The sequence below is a fragment of the Erinaceus europaeus genome, chromosome 10 (genome assembly GCF_950295315.1).
Source record: "Erinaceus europaeus chromosome 10, mEriEur2.1, whole genome shotgun sequence".
In the NCBI taxonomy this organism is placed as follows: domain Eukaryota; kingdom Metazoa; phylum Chordata; class Mammalia; order Eulipotyphla; family Erinaceidae; genus Erinaceus; species Erinaceus europaeus.
The window spans coordinates 105,957,764-105,975,596 of NC_080171.1; the positions used below are offsets into that span (position 1 = coordinate 105,957,764).

Consider the following 17,833-nt stretch of genomic DNA (forward strand, 5'->3'; position numbering starts at 1 on the left):
ACCAGCAGTGAAGCAGAGTTCCTTTTTCTCCACAAGCTCTCCAACCTCTGTCATTTCCTGGGTTGTTAATGTAAGTATGCCCTTCTCTCAGGTGTAAGACGCTATCTCAGTGTAGTTTTAATTTGCATTTCTCTAATTATAAGTGAAGTGGAGTATTTCTTCACGTGTTCATTGGCCATATCTCTTCTTTAGAAAACTGTTTTTTTTTTTTTTTGAGTTCCTATTGGCTTATAGGAGAGTTCTCTATCCTTTTACTTTGAGCCAAATTTTGTCCTGCATAGGTCAAGTGTGTCTCCTGCAGGGGTATTTCAATGTTATTATTCTGTGGTGTGTGTGTGTGTCTGTGTGTGTGTGTGAGAGAGTGTGTGTGTCTTGTGTGTGTGTGTATGTATGTGTCTGTGAGGGTGTGTGTCTGTGTGTGTGTGTGAGGGTGTGTGTCTGTGTGTGAGTGTGTGTGTGAGTGTGTGTGTGTCTGTGTGTGAGTGTGTGTGTGTGTCTGTGTGTGAGTGTGTGTGTGTGAGGGTGTGTGTCTGTGTGTGTGAGTGTGTGTCTGTGTGTGTGTGTGTGTGTGGTGTGTGTGTGGTGTGGTGTGTGTGAGTGTTTATGTGTGTCTGTGTGTGTGAGTGTGTGTGTGTGTGTGTGAGTATGTGTGTGAGTGTGTGTCTCTGTGTGTGTGTGAGTGTGTGTATATGTGTGTGTGTGAGTCTGTGTGTGTGTCTGAGTGTGTGTGTGTCTGTGTGTGAGAGTGTGTGTGTGTCTGTGTGTGTGTGAGTCTGTGTGAGTGTGTGTGTCTGTGTGGTGTGTGTGTTTGTGTGTGTGTGTGAGTGTGTGTGTCTGTGTGGTGTGTGTATGTGAGTGTGTGAGGGTGTGTGTGTGGTGTGTGTGTGTGTGTGTGTGGTGTGTGGTGTGTGTGTGAGTGAGTGTGTGTGCGTCTGTGTGTGTCTGTGTGTGTGTGAGTCTGTGTGAGTGAGTGTGTGTGTCTGTGTGTGTGAGTGTGAGTGTGTGTATGAGTGTGTGTTTGTGTGTCTGTGTGTGTGAGTGTGTGTGTGTGGTGTGAGTGTGTGTGTGAGTGTGTGTTTGTGTGTCTGTGTGTGTGAGTGTCTGTGTGAGTGTGTGTGTCTGTGTGAGTGTGTGTGTCTGTGTGAGTGTGTGTGTGTGTGTACCTTTAGCACTGCCTGTAGAGCTGGTTTGGTTGCAATTGATCTTTTCAGTTGTTTGTTGTCTGAGAATGTCTTTATCTCTATCCAATCTGAATGAGTCTGACAGGATATAGTATTCTTTTTTTCTGAGTCAAGAACAGCATTTAATGAATCCCTACTTCAAATATGAAACCAAACCCATTACAAACAGGAAAACTAATAAATCCTTACAATTACAACAGGAACTTCAGAGAAATGATGACTTACCAGTCAGACCAGCATGAGACAGAGAAGAAAAATCTGTGACATGAAACTAGCATTAAAAAAAAAAAAAGAAGCTTATGCCAATGATTGGGTGCGTGGCTCGGTGGGTAAAGTATACATTGTTTATACTGTAAAGTATACATTGTTTATAGGTGTGAGGCCCCAGGTTCAATCTTCAGCACTGCAGATATCAGGCATTGACCTCAAATCCAGGCTCTGCAAAGAAGCGTATTTTATAAGCAGCAACTCTCACTGGAATATCCGTATCCGATTCTGATTTCTGTTTGTGTGTGCAGCCTGACCCATTGCACAGGCAGTGATATAGTATTCTTGAATGAAAATCTTTTTCATTTTAGTACTATATAGATATATTGTCATTCTCTTTCGGCTTTTTGAGTTTCTGCTGAGAAATCTACAGATAGCCTTATGAGTTTATCCCTATATGTTATCCTTTGTTTTTCTCATGCTGCTTTCAGTATCTTTTCCTTATTGTTAGTCTTTGCTAGCTTAATTTCGATACATCTTGGTGCATGTTCTTCTGGGTCAGTCGCATTTGGTGTTCTCTGAACTCCATGTGTCTTTATATTTTTCTTGTTATTTATTTGAAGGAAGTTCTCTGCTATTTTTCATCAAGTATATATTCTTCCCTTGTTTCTTCTTTTTCTGGCAAGGCAGTCATTTGAATTTTTTCCTTTTTAGGTCATCACACATGTTTCTGATGTCGCTTTCATTGTCTCTTAGTCCCTTTTCTAGGTCTGTCACTCTTTTCTTGGTTTCTCCTGCTTAATCATCAGACTCACAGATTCTTCAGTCTGTGTTATGCCACTTGCAAATTCCTTGAGTATATTCATTAGTTCAGCTATTGTATCACTGGTTTAGCTACTGTGGCATTTAGCTCAGCTATTTTATTGTTTTGTTTGGCTGCTGTGATGTTATTCATTTATCTATTTTTGGCATTTAATTTTTTTTCTTTCTTCTTGGTCTTGACTCCTGTTCTCCCTTGGCATCTTATTTGCTGTTTTTCTATTTCTGTTGGGGCTTTTTTTCCATGAATTTTCTCACTTTATTGAATAACATGTGGACTAGTGTTTTCAGGATCTACATCAAACATTTTGATTGTCTCTAGTTTATCAGAGTTTTTCTTATGGACTTTTGCCTTGATTTGTTGGGATGGGTTTTCTCTGTCTGATGCTGGCTTGAGTGTCAGGTCACACAGAAGATTCTGTATGAAATGGCTGGTAAGGGATGGCTGGAATGGCATCCACAAAGAGGTGCCAGACCTGATTTAGCCACAAAGAAGTCCCTGGATAAATGAAGACACTTGCGGCTCCAAGTGGGGAATGTGCATGAACAGGTGGGTGCTGGGACTAGGAGAGTTGGTGGTTACTGGATTCAGATGTGGAGGAATGTCAACCCAATGGGCTCCAGGTGGAGATGTTTCAGACTTGTGCTTGGACTGGTATGGCATTTTCTCCCTATTCCAGCATAGAGGAACTGTGATCTAAGGTACTCCTGGTGGATGTGTACTCAAATGAATGCTTGGGCTCAGTAATCAGGAGCCGTCCTGTCTGGTAGAATTAGGATCTGAGGAATCACAGATTGAGGCACACTTAGGTGAGCACTTGGATTAGAATGCCAGAGTTCTCCCTCCCCAGTCTAACAAAATGATGACCTGAAGGATTTCAAGTAGAAGTATGCACAGGCTAGTGCTTGGGCTAGGGTGTCCAGATTCCCCTTGGCTTGACAGAATGGCAGACTGAAGGGCTCCAGGTGGAAGTAACTGTAAGCAAGAGCTTGGGCTAGAATATCAGGGTTCCCCCTACCCTGATGTGGCAGTGAGCTGAGGGGTACCAGGCTGTGGGCTATACACATTATAAGGATTCCCCTTCCCTGGCTGGCAGGATGACTTGAGGGGCTCCCGGTGGCTGCAGTGCTGTGGTGGCTGTCAGTGAGGTTCTGGAATGTACTGGCCCTGGCAGGTATTTGATGTGATTCAGCAATATATGCTGGGTTTGGGGTGAGCCTCACAGATGTGGATGGGAGAGGCAGAGTATATAGGCAGGTAGAAATTGTGCGGGGCTGTTGCTGACAGCGTTCTGGTGGCAGGGAGAACTCTGGATGAGTCTTTGGTTAAATTGCTTTTGATGAGAGTTCAAGGGCAGCCTTTGTTTCAGTAGCTTTGTCCTTAGTTTAAAGGCACCCAACTCACTACATGGAAGGATAGGTGCCTGGCTTTCAGTTGTGCTTGATTCCCATTCTAGGTTCCATGAGAACCCCTCCCCACACCCTTTGTGTTTCTTGTGCTCCAAGGATTATTTCTACATTTGTTAGTTCATGTGCTATCTGTAACTCTTGATGCTACAGTTTTGCAAAGAGCAATCCCAGAGCTGATAGGGTGCCCCATGTTGGATGCAAGATGTTAGGGTTCCTGGGGGGGGAACAAGGCAGGAGCGAGTTCGTTAAAGGGGTCTTCCAGCATATCGTGCCAGCAGATGATACACAAACCTCCTTAGGGTCCCATTGAGGGGAACAGAACATCTCTATTGACACAGTTATAAGTTTATAAAAGGGGTAGCTGTGCAGGGGATGTAGCCAGCTGGCCAATGAGGTCAGTGTCTCCTTATAAGGGAAAAGAGAGCAAGGCAATGAGAAGGTATGGATGGTGATGCAGGAACAGAGAACTAGAAATATAAGGGGGGTGAAGCCCACCAGAAAAAGGGGAGGGGTGGGTGATGTGGAAAGGCTGATAGGAAGGTTGGAATTCCCCCATATACTCTTGCCACATCTCCCTTGACCACAAGGCTGGCATGCCAAGGGGAGACTGATAAACGGACTTCCGGGGGGGTCAGCCATCCATGTTCAAGCACACATCAGACCCACAGTCACCATCTTGCATCTTCTGAGTTTTCAATAGCACACTTGCTTAACTCTTAATACATCATCTGTTTGTGATGTGTGGAGTGTCTCTTATATGCACATATATGTTTGTGTGTACATATATATGTCTCTAAAGGTAACTATGCAAGGATTAGTGTAACTAAGGTAGGCATTCCATTTAACTAGAGAGCGCATGTGGTGCTACTAGAAGACACATTGACACTGTTCTGGATAAAGTAGGGCATAGGCTGTCGCTGTCGGCCCGCAACAACGACACGGACACCAGAGTCTTCTTCCTCAATTCCCTATATTTCCTTCTTATGGCCACCTTAAGTACCTTTCACTGTTACATAGTCAGCCAATGGGCATTAAGCAAGCATACAGCATTCATAGATCTTGCAGCCTTCTACCAATCATAAAGCAGTTCACGTGTACAGCACACAGTCTGTTCAATTGGATCGTCCAACTTCTGCAAAGTTGTTTACCACTTTACTGGTTTAGCCACCACGTGGCCGGCGCCATCTTAGGGGCGTGATGTGCAGTGTCATTATGGCTCCCGACAATAGGCCATCCTAAATAAACAGCAATGAGGGGCCTGGCAGTGGTGCACATGGTAGAGTGCACACATTACTATGTGCAAGGACCCAGGTACTAGCGCTTGGCCCCCATTTATGGGGGAGAATCTTCACCAGTGGTGAAGTAGTGCTGCAGGTATCGCTCTCCCTCTTTATCTCTTTTCTCTCCCCCATTTCTTCCTCTCTCCTCCTCTATCTCTTCCCCCTCTCTTTCTCTGTCTCCCTCTCTCCTTTTCTCTCTCTCTCCTTCTCTATTTCCTTTATCTCTCCATTTCTTTCTGTATCTATATAAAATATAATAAAGTAAACTATAATGAGAAGGGATAGTTGGGTGGTAGTGCAGCAGATTAAGTGCACATGGCGCCGAGAACAATGACCCGAGTAAAGATCCTGGTCTGAGCACCCGGCTCCCCACCTACAGGGGAGTTGCTTCACAAGTGGTGAAGCAGGTCTCCAGGTGTCTATCTTTCTCTGCCCCTCTCTGTCTTCCCCTCCTCTCTCCATTTCTCTCTGTCTTATCCAACAACAATGATATCAATAACAACAATAATAATAACCACAACAACAATAAAACAAGGGCAACAACAGGGGGAAGAAATAACCTCCAGGAGCAATGGATTCGTGCAGGCACCGAGCCCAGCAATAACCCTGGAGGCAATATATATATATATATAACTTCTATTAATCTTATATAAATAAATCTTAATCTCATTACTCTATAATCCCTTGTATGTGTACATATATGTTATGCATGCATGGCATATACCTATTCTCAGAAAGGAAGTAAACTTCAGTAAGATAAAGTTTAAAAAATAAAGGAATCTTCTATCTCACATGATTGCTCTGCCTGCTCTGCTCCATGCCTTAAAACTCTTCATCATCTAACACATTTGAGAGTGCAGGTCTCCCATGTGACTGCTTCTAAGAAAAAAATTGATACTAAGCTGTTTCTGAAATTGATATTTCACTGAGAAGTTTTTAAAATTTTGATGATCATGAAGAAGAAAAAAGGACACAGAGCTTTGTGTTGAGGGGAGGTAGCTGAGAGGTCTTGATTTTTCAGGCTGGTTTGGGGAGGGGTGCCTCTTCTGTTTAAGTTGTCCTGACTCTTAACTTGCCTGCTGCTCCATAAGGCCCCCTGAGACAGCCCTGTTACCTTCACAGCTCTATTTGATTTATGGTCACAAATATTTCTTCTTATAGAGACAACCAAACTCTATTTTATAGATTATCTACTAATTTTCCAAGACAGGTACTGCATCTCATTGTGATGCTTAAAGTGATTTCATGCACAGTTCAGACAGGCTATTAATCAGCACTGAATTCTCCACTAGAAGCTATATTGGAGTGCTCTGGGCAGTGGCGCACCAGGTTAAGAGCACATAGTACTTAAGCACAAGGACCAATGCAAGGATCCAGGTTCAAGCCCGAAGCTCCCCATCTGTGTGTGGTGGCATCGCATCACAAACAGTGAAGCAGGTCTGCAGGTGTCTATCTTTCTCCATCTCTATCTTCCCCTCCCCCCTTCAATTTCTCTCTGTCCTATCCAAATAATTTAAAAAATCGCCACAGGAGCAGTGGATTCAGAGAGCAGGTAGGCACCAAGCCTTAGAGATAACCCTGGAGGAAAAAATAAAAACATATTTGACACTGCTTCTTGCTTGGTAAATTCCAGACTTTTCATGCAAATCCTCATCAGTGGACATGACTTTGAGTCCAGTTAACTGGTAAGTGGATTTGTCTAAAAAGCTCATAATTCTGGGTGGGGGAGATAGCATAATGGTTATGCAAACAGACTTTCATGCCTAAGGCTCCAAAGTCCCAGGTTCAATCCCCCACACCACCATAAGCCAGAGCTGAGCAGTGCTCTGGTGTTTCTCTCTGTGTCTCTCTCTGTCTGCATCTCTCTCAAAAATAAAAAAATAAAAATTAAAAAAAATTCTTTAAAAAAAAAAGTTCATAATTCCAAAACTCTTGTCTTGGTTTCTAAGAGGACACAAGACCATTTCTAGCTAGTAAAACACAAGGATGAACGCTGAAGCCTTCTGAGAAGGGCTCTTAACTTTGTGAGTCTATTTCCTTTTGTTCAAGTGGAGGTAATGATTTTTACCCTACACAAACTATCTCTCATTGCTATCTCTGAGAAAACTTATAAGAGATTATTATATATGTTTATATCTGGTTTGGGTGTACACTTGGCTATTTATTCCTAGACCTCACTGTTAATTTTTTTTTTTATCTGTTCTTAATCCTTTTCTCATCACATTTGTGCAGAATAAATGGTAAATGAGTATCTGCCATTCTAGAACAACCTCCTGACCCTTCTGCCAGTCACTTTTTGTTTTTTTCCAAAGCTGTCTATCTTCTAATAAGATTTGACTATATTCTGTGTGTTGTACTGATTCACATTTGCTTCTTAACTCTCTATATAGTCTAACATTTGCACTCATGCTTCACTGAAACTGTTCTCATTAAATGGGATGAACAACTTCCTACCTAAGAGTCAATTTCTTGTATTTAAGACTCCCTCCTGCCGTGGACCACCACAGTGGATGAGCAGCAGGAGGGTCAGGGGTCTTGAAGGCAACCTCCCAGGTGGGTCAGGAGTTGGCGCAAGGGAGAACAGATAGACACCACACTCTATTGGAGGGTGAATCTGGACTCATTTTAATAGTGAAACTGCTTTAGCTTTTATACTTTTTTCAGGTTACATTCAGGTTGCCTAAACAACCAGCTTAGTCTTGCGGCTTTGGCAGGCTACATGTTACTCCCCTATAACTGTAAAGAATGGTACAATGCTTAGTATCGTCCTGTTCTCAGGGGAGGTCATACCCAGAATTGTTTTAGACTTTTGCTGAGGGCTATCTCTACCATTAATCTTCTATGGGGGGCATACAGATCTTTGCCTAGTTGTGGACCACTGCTCATCTAGGTCTGGTACAGTTTAACTATTAATCTTTATTTGTTTCAATACGTCAGCTTGTACCTGGGAGGCCTCAATCTCTATATTCTTTCTTTGAGGAGCAGGTCATAACATGACTTGTTTTGTCCGTCTATGTTGACCCACCTTCCCCACTTTCATAATGTAACTTTCAAATATGTCCCTGTGTAAGGGAGAGGGGGTGCTTATGACTCTCCATTCCCACCAGGCACTGCCAAAGCACTATTAATCAATTGTGACAGTATAATTATTTGTAGCAATAATGGGGGGAGAATGTGTTGACCATTCTCGTCCTCCTGCCCAGCTTCCTTGAAGTCTGAATGCAGGTCCAGAGGAGATAACCCTGTCAGGCTTCCTGGCGATCGTGACGGGGCGGCGCACCCTCTCTTTACTATCCTTCTAAATAACTGCACTATCCCTTGTGATTTCCCTTGCATCTTTGTAACTAATTCTTTTATATTTATTTATTTTAAAAAAGGAGACTTTAACAAAACCATAGGATAGGAGCGGTACAACTCCGCACAATTCCCACTAACAGATCTCCATATCCCATCCCCTCCCCTGATAGCTTTCCCATTCTTTATCCCTCTGGGAGTATGGACCCAAGGTCATTGTGGGATGCAGAAGGTAGAAGGTCTGGCTTCTGTAATTGCTTCCACACTGAACATGGGGGTTGACTGGTCGATCCATACTCCCAGTCTGCATCTCTCTTTCCCTAGTCGGGTGGGTCTCTGGGGAACTGGAGCTCCAGGACACACTGGTGGAGTCGTCTGTCCAGGGAAGTCTGGTCGGCATCATGCTGGCACCTGGAACCTGGTGGCTGAAAAGAGAGTTAACATACAAAGCCAGACAGATTGTTGAACAATTATGGACCTAAAGGCTGTAATAGTGCAGCTGAAGTGTTGGGGGGTACTCACTGCAGACTATTGTGCACTTTTGCTTTCAGGTATATATTTTGCCCTAGTTTATGGATACGTGTAAACGTATGCTCTATCTCAGGGGATCTATCTGGTCTATATCTAGGTTTTGGGACTTTGATAGGAAGTGAACCACCTGGAATGGAATTAAAGAATGCTATGAAAGGAAAGGTCTCACCCGAGTAATAAAGATGAAGGGTTGCCACTCCATGCCTGAAATCTCTGGACACAGTCTGAAGTGAAGCATGCTGGGGTGGTACTCGTTGCGTTGATTCGGTTGTGGTGGGCGGATGCAATATTATTTGATATGAATTGAGAGAAGCATGCAGGAAAGTGGGCCCCACCCTAAGCTTCCAGGACTGGGTAAAATATATGCTCTACAGTGGAAATGTGAGGTTCCTGCTGTCTTAGGGTTCAAGAAGACAATGGATAGTTATTGTTATCATCACATTATTTGGTAATTGGGTTAACTTTGAAAAGTCCCTTTGTTACAATTTGGTGTATAATACCCAACACCTTTTATACAGCTGTGCCATCAGTTGCTTCTGTTCTCCCTGGTCTAGGCTTTTGAGAGAGTCAACATATCAAAGACTCAGCCTATGTATTAAAAATACTCAGTCTGGGCTTTAAAAGTTCGAGACATACAATCAATTTTTCCCCTCTCATATTAATTAAATAGTGATTTATATGACTACAAGTTAATAGGAGTGTACATAAACACCATTCCCACCACCAAAAGACTGTGTCCCTTCCCGCCCACCCACCCCCGCCCCCCTGTTGCCCCGGGAAGCCAAATGTCCACCCTCTCCTTCACCAAAGGGTTTTTACTTTGGTGCCCTACTTAGATTTAGTCAAATCCTGCTTTTAGTTTCCCTTTATGCTCTTATCAACTTCTTTTGATGAGTGGGATCATCCCATACTCATCTTTATCTTTCTGACCTAGTTCACGTAACATAATTTCTTCTAGCTCCCTCCAAGATGGGTCAGAGAAGGTGGGTTCATTGTTCTTAATAGCTGTGTAGTATTCCATTGTGTATATACCACAACTTTCTCAGCCACTCATCTGTTGTTGGGCACCTGGGTTGCTTCCAGGTTTTAAATATTATGAATTGTGCTGCTATGAACATAGGTGTACACATATCTTTTTGGTTGGGCTTTATGGAATCCTTGGGGTATATCCCCAGGAGAAGAATTACTGGGTCATATGGAAGGTCCATGTCTAGCCTTATGAGAGTTTTCCAGACTGCTCTCCAGAGAGGCTGGACCAATTTACATTCCCACCAGCAGTGCAGAAGGGTTCCTTGTCCCCACAGCCTCTCCAGCATTTGTCGCTGTAAATAGTTCTTTTGCTAATTTCTCTTAAAGTACCCAAATCGAGTGTGCTATGTATTTCCTCGACTCATATTATAGGCTTTTGTGACCAACAACCAGAAACTAACTCTGTCACCTGGAAAAATTCACTCTTCCTGCATATGCTGTTTGAAGAGTTTTCATGGAAACTCATCACTTTCACATTCTTATTCTCATTTGGATTTTCTCCTCTGACTTCTTTCCGGTCCACCACTATTACTGACTCGGAAACAACGTTGTTAAGTTCTGTCCTTCTCACTTCCCTACAGCCTGTCTCCAAGGTTTTCCTCTGCTCTTGTAACTTCCACTCTTGATTCTATGACCAGATCTGTCAACATTATCTTTTCTCGTTTCTTCCAGTGGGCAGATAAACACAAAACACAGAATGTTCTCAATTAGACTCAGTTCTCTGTGCTCTTCCATCTCCTTCATCTTAGGCAATGGCTTTCCAGTCTCTCGTCATCCAGATTGTAGATGTTCCAGTCCCCATGGATGACTCACAGCACCCCGTCCCTCTTTCCTTACTGATCCTCCAGTCTCTGTTCCTTCTTCTCTTTGATTCTCATGTCACGTTTGCCTTCAGTGGATTCTCACTGCCTCAACTGGAACTTTCTTCTTAGCTCACATGAACTATTCTGTAGTATTAGGGGGAAAAGAAACCACCCTCTATTCCTTTGGATTCTTTAAGACTGAACAAATAATCAAACAAGCATAAATCAGATAAATAAGAGACAAATGTCATGATAAATTTATTAAAATAACACATATTCTTCTTACACATATGGGAGAGAGAAAATCTGAATAACCCTTATGGAGTCAAGAACCTAAAAGTCTTTTCATGCAGAAGACCTTAGGAAAAAGAAGGGCGGGATGGGACCAGTCAACAGGACTCTAATTCTCCCTTCTAATTCTAGAAATGAGAGAATTGTTAAGATCTTAGCTATCAGAAAAGAGTATAGTAGAGGCATGAGAAGTTAAATGCTGCTAATTTCACTGACCAGATTCACTCTAGGAAGAGTTGCCACCTCAAAGTCAATGTCTATTCTTCCTCTAGATCCTCTTTTGTGAAATTAATCTTTGATATATATATATATATCCCAAATCCAAAGATGGATTCTGGCCCATATCCTAAACAACCACTATTGCTACCTTACAAAAAAATTTTTTTTTTCTTAAATGGTGTCTAATGTGTTAAAAAAAAAAAAATGATAGGCCAGGGAAACAGCATAATGCTTATGCAAAATACTTCCATGCCTGAGGCTTTGGGGTCCCAGGTTCACTTCCCAACACCTCCACAAGCCAGAGTTGAGCAGTGCTCTAGTATCTCTCTCACAAATAAAACATTTAAAAGAATTTAAATGCTTTCCTTTGCTGGTAGAAAAGTTTCATATCTATAGCATGGCACACAAATGACACCACCAATTAATTTGGGTGATTTCTTTTGCTTTATTTTTTACCAGAGTATTTCTTAGTTCTGATTTTTAGTGATGTTGGGAATTGAACCATCCTGTACAGTCATGGAATCTTTTGCAGAATCACCAGGCATTTCTCTTCTTCATAATGTTTCCTCCACCAGACTCTCAGCTTCTAAGGACCAGTCATTTATTCTACAAAAGATGCTAGTAAGGACTGTTATAAGAATCTGGAGAACAAAGTAAACCAGTGTCCTGCCTTTGGGGTGGGGGGCTTTACAACTTACCTAGGGAAATCAGAAGTAGACAAATCACATACCAAGTGAGTCATCTACATAACAATTCAAAGAGGGTAATTACTAGTAAAATCAAGTAGACCAGAGAGAGGTTCAAAAATTGGATGACAAAGATATATTTCATGAAGATGACAAAGAGCCAAGTTCAAAGAAAACTGGGCATTATAACAACAATGAGTGGGTAATAAAAGTTTATTAAAATTCTACTGAAATAGCACATCATGTCGGTAGAGGTTAGCTGAAGCAGGGAGCCTTGCAGTAGAGAACAGCTCAACAGTGGTCTCAAGGCAAAGCCCTGGAATTTTTTGAGATCACTGAGAAGTCAGAATCTTGTGTGGCATGAGTGAGAAAGGGGTTATGGATAGGAGGGGAGGAGGAGAGGAAATGGAGCACTTTAGTCTTGTGTATGGTCTTTGTCTCATAATTGTAAGTGACCTCAAGGATGTTGTCTGAAGATTAAATGGGCTGTTCACATCAAAACTACTTACCATAGTATCACAGTTTTAAGGGACCATGCAAACAACTGACAAAATTAAAAATTTTCGAAGAGTCACATTAAAAATATAAAGACAAAATTAATTCTAAAGCTTTATTTTTGATAGGTCCACAGCAATCTAATATATAATCAATATAAAAATTAGTAACGAGGTGTTTTATATTTTAACAAGACCTTAAGAATCTGTTGTATATTTTATATTTACAGCATATCTCAATATAGTCACTTTTTTTTTTTTGAGTGCTGGTAGTCTTTTACATATGCAGTTTTACCATTTTTGGGTTGAATTTTAATTCTTTTTTATTTGGGGGTAAGGAGAGAGTGACAGACAAAGAGAATCAAAGAGAGTAGGATACTACAGTATGGGAGCTCCCTGAGTGTTGTGATATTCCCACGAGGGGCCAAAGTTCACACCTGGGCAACATGAATGACAAGGCATGAACCTTGCTGGGTCAGCAATCTCTTGGCCTCTCAACTGGTGACATTTGACTTAACAAATAGTCCTTGTAGTTTGTAGCTAACCACACTGGTCATTGAGTACTGTGTTTTCTGGTGTATTTTAACATAACTGTATTGGTATATATTTTTATTAATAAGAGGGAGAAGGAGTCAGAACATCACTCTTGCACATGCAGTGCCAGGGATCACACTTGGGACACCATGTCTGAGGGACTGTGGCTTTAACTGCTGCATCACTTCCCAGGCCTGACCCTTTCTTCCTTCCTTCCTTCCTTCCTTCCTTCCTTTCTTTCTTTCTTTCTTTCTTTCTTTCTTTCTTTCTTTCTTTCTTTCTTTCTCTTTTTTCTATCAGGGTTATTGGTGGGACTTAGTATCTGCACAACAAATTCACCAGTTCCGGTGTGTTTTTTATTTTTATTTTTTATAGGACAAAGAGAAATTAAGAGGGAGAAATGGACACCTGCAACACTGCATCACTGCTTGTGAAGCTTCTCCACAGGTGAGGATGTGCGGTCTGGTGTACTTTAAATACTTAATGAATGTTAGATATTATTATTATGAAGATATAGGCATTGAGACCCATGTGTGTCCTGGGAACTTTGGGGCATGCATCTCATAACAACCTGATCATGTCTTCGGCTTTCCCCTTTCTGCGTTGACACATGCTTTCATCCAGCATCCCCGATTTCTCACGTCACATCAAAGTGACCGTAGAGACGGGTCACCAGAGGAAAGATGTGGAGCCGGTCTGTGGGTGACTTGAGAGGACAGAAATTTGAGTCCCCATCTCCTGGGGCTTGTCCGTCACCATAGTCCCAGCTCCTACTGGACTCACTCTCTCCACACCATGCACCAACTCCTTCAGGTCTCTGTTTTTCCTTGTGTCAGAATGTTTGCCCCAGGGGTATCTCTGTGGAAGGTGTCTGGTTTCAAGATCTGGGCTGTGCTTTTAAATAGTATTTCAGCACTGGAGTGCCGTCATGGCAAGGGTGACCACATGAGCTCAGGTGTCAGTTCAATCTGGGAGGCAAGGGCTCAGGCAGACTGCTCAGACCTGGTGGCTACTCAGAGAGGGACATCACAGAAAGTTTCACCTCTTAACTACATTTGTCTACTGAAGAATTAATTAAACTGCTGTGCCAATATTCTTAATGCACTACCAGACTCTTCCTTTGGTTGGAAAGTTTCCCTGGTTTCCAAGCATGGATTCAGGGGTACCTAAGGCTCCAAGCAGTGGAAGCTGTGTCTGCAGTATTATGTGGTTTAGCGATTTCTGTTTACTTTGTGGTTTTCAACAGCCTCAGGCTTTGTGCACAGATGCACCCCCCGACAGGGACTGAGAACGTCAGGCCCTTCTTCTAAAAGCCCTGGTGAGAGTTTCTTTACTTCTTTTTCCCCTCTGCCAGTTTTTCTCTCCTAAGGAAAGGATGCCCAGTGGGGCATTTCTTCTGTTCTTATTCTTGACAGTAGCTTGAGTTTTACATGTGTCATTTCTTGATTTACCTGGGAAGTAGTGGCACTAACCTCATTGTAATGAGTAAACAGAGGAATTGAGAGGTTAAGAAGATTCCTCACTGGGGCCTGGGTGGTGGTGCACTGGGTTAAATGCATATAATACTATGCCAAGATTAGCTCAAGGACTCATGTTCGAGCCCCTATTCCTCACTTACAGCAGGGATTCTGGTCCCACACCCCATCTGCAAACAGGGATGCTTCAGAGCAGTAAAGCAGGTCTTCAGGTGTCTATCTAGCCCCCCTCCCCTCTCAGTTTATCTCTGTCCTATCAGAACAAAACAGAAAGCGGGTGGGAAGGCTGTCAGGAGCAGTGAATTTGCCATGCCAGCACTGAGACCCAGGGATAACCCTGGAGGCAAAAAAAAAAAAAAAAAAAAAATCCTCACTGTCACTATTCAGACTTGAAGTCTGATTTGCTAGTGGTACTTTTAAAAATAACAGTAATAACAGTCACAGATAACAGTGCAATATTTAGGCACACCCAGTAAAATGAAGCCATGGTTACTACACAAATTAGATAAATGTGTAGTTGGCATGCTGGCAGCACTCCCTTCTAGTGGGCCAGAAATGCTATCATTAGGCATATTGCTTTGCAGTTTACTGGATAAAAGAAAATTCCCGAGGAAGCATTATCTCCAGACACTATTAAATTCCTCTCTCTCTCTCTCTCATTATATCACTTGGGTTTCACTTCTCTGGACTGACTCAGATATGAAGAAAGAGATAATAAGAGGAAAAAACATCACAGCACCAAAGTTTCTTCTACTGCTTTGGGAATCAGGTTCAAATCTGGGTCATGTGCATAAAAAAAATAGATGGGCTATATTGCTAACTCAAGTACTATTAATTCTTTTTTTAAAATTGATTTAATAATGACCATAAGACCATAGGATAAGAGTGGTACAATTCCACACAGTTCCCACCACCAGAGTTCCACATCCCATTCCTTCCATTGGAAGCCTGCCTAGTCTTTATCCCTCTGGGAGCATGGACCCAGGGTCATTATGAGGTGCTGAAGGTGGAAGGTCTGGCTTCCAGAATTGCTCCTCCACTGGACCTGGGTGTTGGCAGGTCGATCCATACTCCCAGTCTGTATCTATCTTTCCCCAGTGGGGCAGTGCTCTGGAGAGTGGGGTTTCAGGGTACCTTGGTGAGGTCATCTGCCCAAGGAAGTCATATTGTTTTAAATGGTAGTATCAAAAACTTAGTGGCTAAAAAAGCATTAAAATATAGGGCAGACCAAAGCAATAGGGACCTCTCCAGTAGAAGGACACAATGAACACTCCTCAAATACCAGGAAAAGAAAGACTCCAGATGGTGGCCATGACAGCCACAAATATGTCAGATGGGGTCCCTGCACACCCAAGAGAAGGCTGACTGGGCACAGACAGAAGTCCCAGTCCTTCAGGGCCACAGCCTCCCAGTCACCTCCCCTGAGCAAAAGCCTGATGTCTTCACTGCGCTTCATGTTAGAAGCCACCTATGAGAGGTTTCCCCAGCTGCCCCAGGAGCCCCAGAGCATGCTGGCCCAGCTGTGGGCTCCCCTGTGTGCCCTGGTGCACAGCTGCTATGTCATGGCGTCCCAGGCAGCCTATGCCATCCCTGCAGAGGGCTGGCTCCTGTCAGTGGCCTGTTCAGCAGAGCCCACCCAGGATGGCAGAGGAGAGCAGCACCTCTCTGAGAAGAGTTCCAAGGATGTGAGGGCAACCAGGTCATGACGTCTCAAACACTGTTGCTGACCAGGGTTGATTTGGCTCCTCTGGCTGGCTAGGCAGGTCCCCCATCCCCCTCACTATTCCATGTGCACCTCTCTGTAGCTGCTTGTTTGGTCAAAGAGGATGGCCTTTTACAACTAGAAGCAGATCTCTCTTCCGTTGAGGGTCTATGAGTACCTGTGCTTGTCAACTAGAACCTCCAAGCAAGCTCTCCTGGTCTAGAAGAGAACTGCCCGCCCCCCCCACCCCACCCCAGAACCTTGAAGCTGAGGTGCCAGGGTTTGCAGAAGACAGCATATAATGGCTCCTCCTCTACAGTATCATGGCATGCAACTCTGGGAGCACAAGCCAGCCTGCTGTTCCTCAGTCAGAAGACCCACAGGTCTGTGACACAATAAGAGACTTGCAGGTGGTCTCAGGAAGAAAAGAAAGTTGGACACATGATAAGGAGTTTGGCTACCAGGGCACCAAGGTGATGCTTGGTCTGTGGTGACTTTGAAATTGGCAGCAAGCAGGTACAGTTTATCAAGAGATCAAACAAAAGCAGGTTGTTGGATATTCACGCCCATGAATTCCTCACACTTGTGACTGCAAGCACTTTTACTCCCTCTTAGAAATGGAGGCTGAGGGTTTGCCTTCTCTCCCCTCCAAACCTCTGATGGAAATCTAGAGCCTTCCACAGCCAAGGGACTGGAGCTCTGCATTTCTTTCATTTAATTTGCCTGCTGAATCAAACAGTGCCACTTGTATTTTTATTGACCTTACACTATCTTTATAGTGAAATCTGTAAAATGCCTAGTGATTGGTGTATTTATCTAAATCTCTCAGACTTTAATATTTTTTAGATATTATTAAATTCTGCTTGTATTAAACTATTTTAAGTGAAAACATTGTCCAGGATTTGCATTATGTGACTTTCCTGTTTATACATTTATCTGTATTTTGTACCATGGTATGTCATATATATGATTTATATTTTATGTAATAAATTAAAATTCTAGTATACTAAAAAAAGATAAATGGCAGAACAAATTGTTTAATAATCAGTAACCTAAAGGCAAGAATATATCAGATGAGATTTGGGGTCTCCATTTTGGAAAAAGCTAGTAGGTCTATTTTAGGTGTATTCTAAGGGGCCCATAACTTTACTAATTTTTGCCTGAGCCTGACAGCTAACGTGCAAGTGGGCTAAAGGTATTGTCTGGGGAGATGGTGTCAGAGTTGGAAATAGGACTAGAAAGCTGGATCTGAGTAGAAGGTAGCTCCCCCCAACTGGGGAGAGTATATAAATATTGTTAACTGTCAATTTCATTAATTTGATCTGGGGTCCATATTCATCATGGGAGCCTGTGTAACCTCTGCACCCCTGTAGGTCTGAGCTTGCTTTCTGTGGTCATAGCTAGGAACATGCACTATTAATTCTTAACAAAGACTCTTGAGAAGGGCTACAAGCATGAGAGAATATACCACTCCAAAGTGACTTTTTTGTTTTGAGCAGGAGAGATAGCATGGACAGGGACACTGAAGTTTTCCCTGGTGCCATAGGACTTTCCTGTGACGCTGCAGCTTGAACCTAGGTTTTGTGCATGGCACAGGCACCCCACTCAGTGAGCTGTATCTCTGCCTGAAAAGTCAAATCTCGAGAAGAGGGGACAAGGGAGGAGCCTGTGTTGTCAGGAAAGAGGTGAAAGGGGCAGAGACTGTCAGGTGAGAATGATCCTTTTATGGATAGCTTTTTGTGTGAAAACCCTTGCTGAGAGTTATATACAACTCACTAAGAATTCACACATTCCCTGAATTTTCCAATGAAATTTGGTCACATGACTAAGTAGCTAACTGAATTAGCGCTATATAGTAACTCTTCTTGGCCATGAGGA

At 42.8% G+C, this 17,833-nt stretch overlaps 1 long non-coding RNA gene across 2 annotated transcripts in view; it reads left to right on the forward strand.

The window, feature by feature from the left end:
* Positions 1-2,319: 2,319 nt before the first annotated feature.
* The window catches only part of LOC132540777 (uncharacterized), a 41,742-nt gene continuing 26,228 nt past the window's right edge, over positions 2,320-17,833 (forward strand). Inside the window, exons 1-2 of one of the 2 annotated variants that reach the window (XR_009551919.1) lie at positions 2,320-2,757; positions 13,079-13,225. This is a non-coding gene — a long non-coding RNA (uncharacterized LOC132540777). The remainder of the gene's footprint in view (positions 2,758-13,078; positions 13,226-17,833) is intronic. The other variant, XR_009551920.1, reaches the window with a different exon arrangement.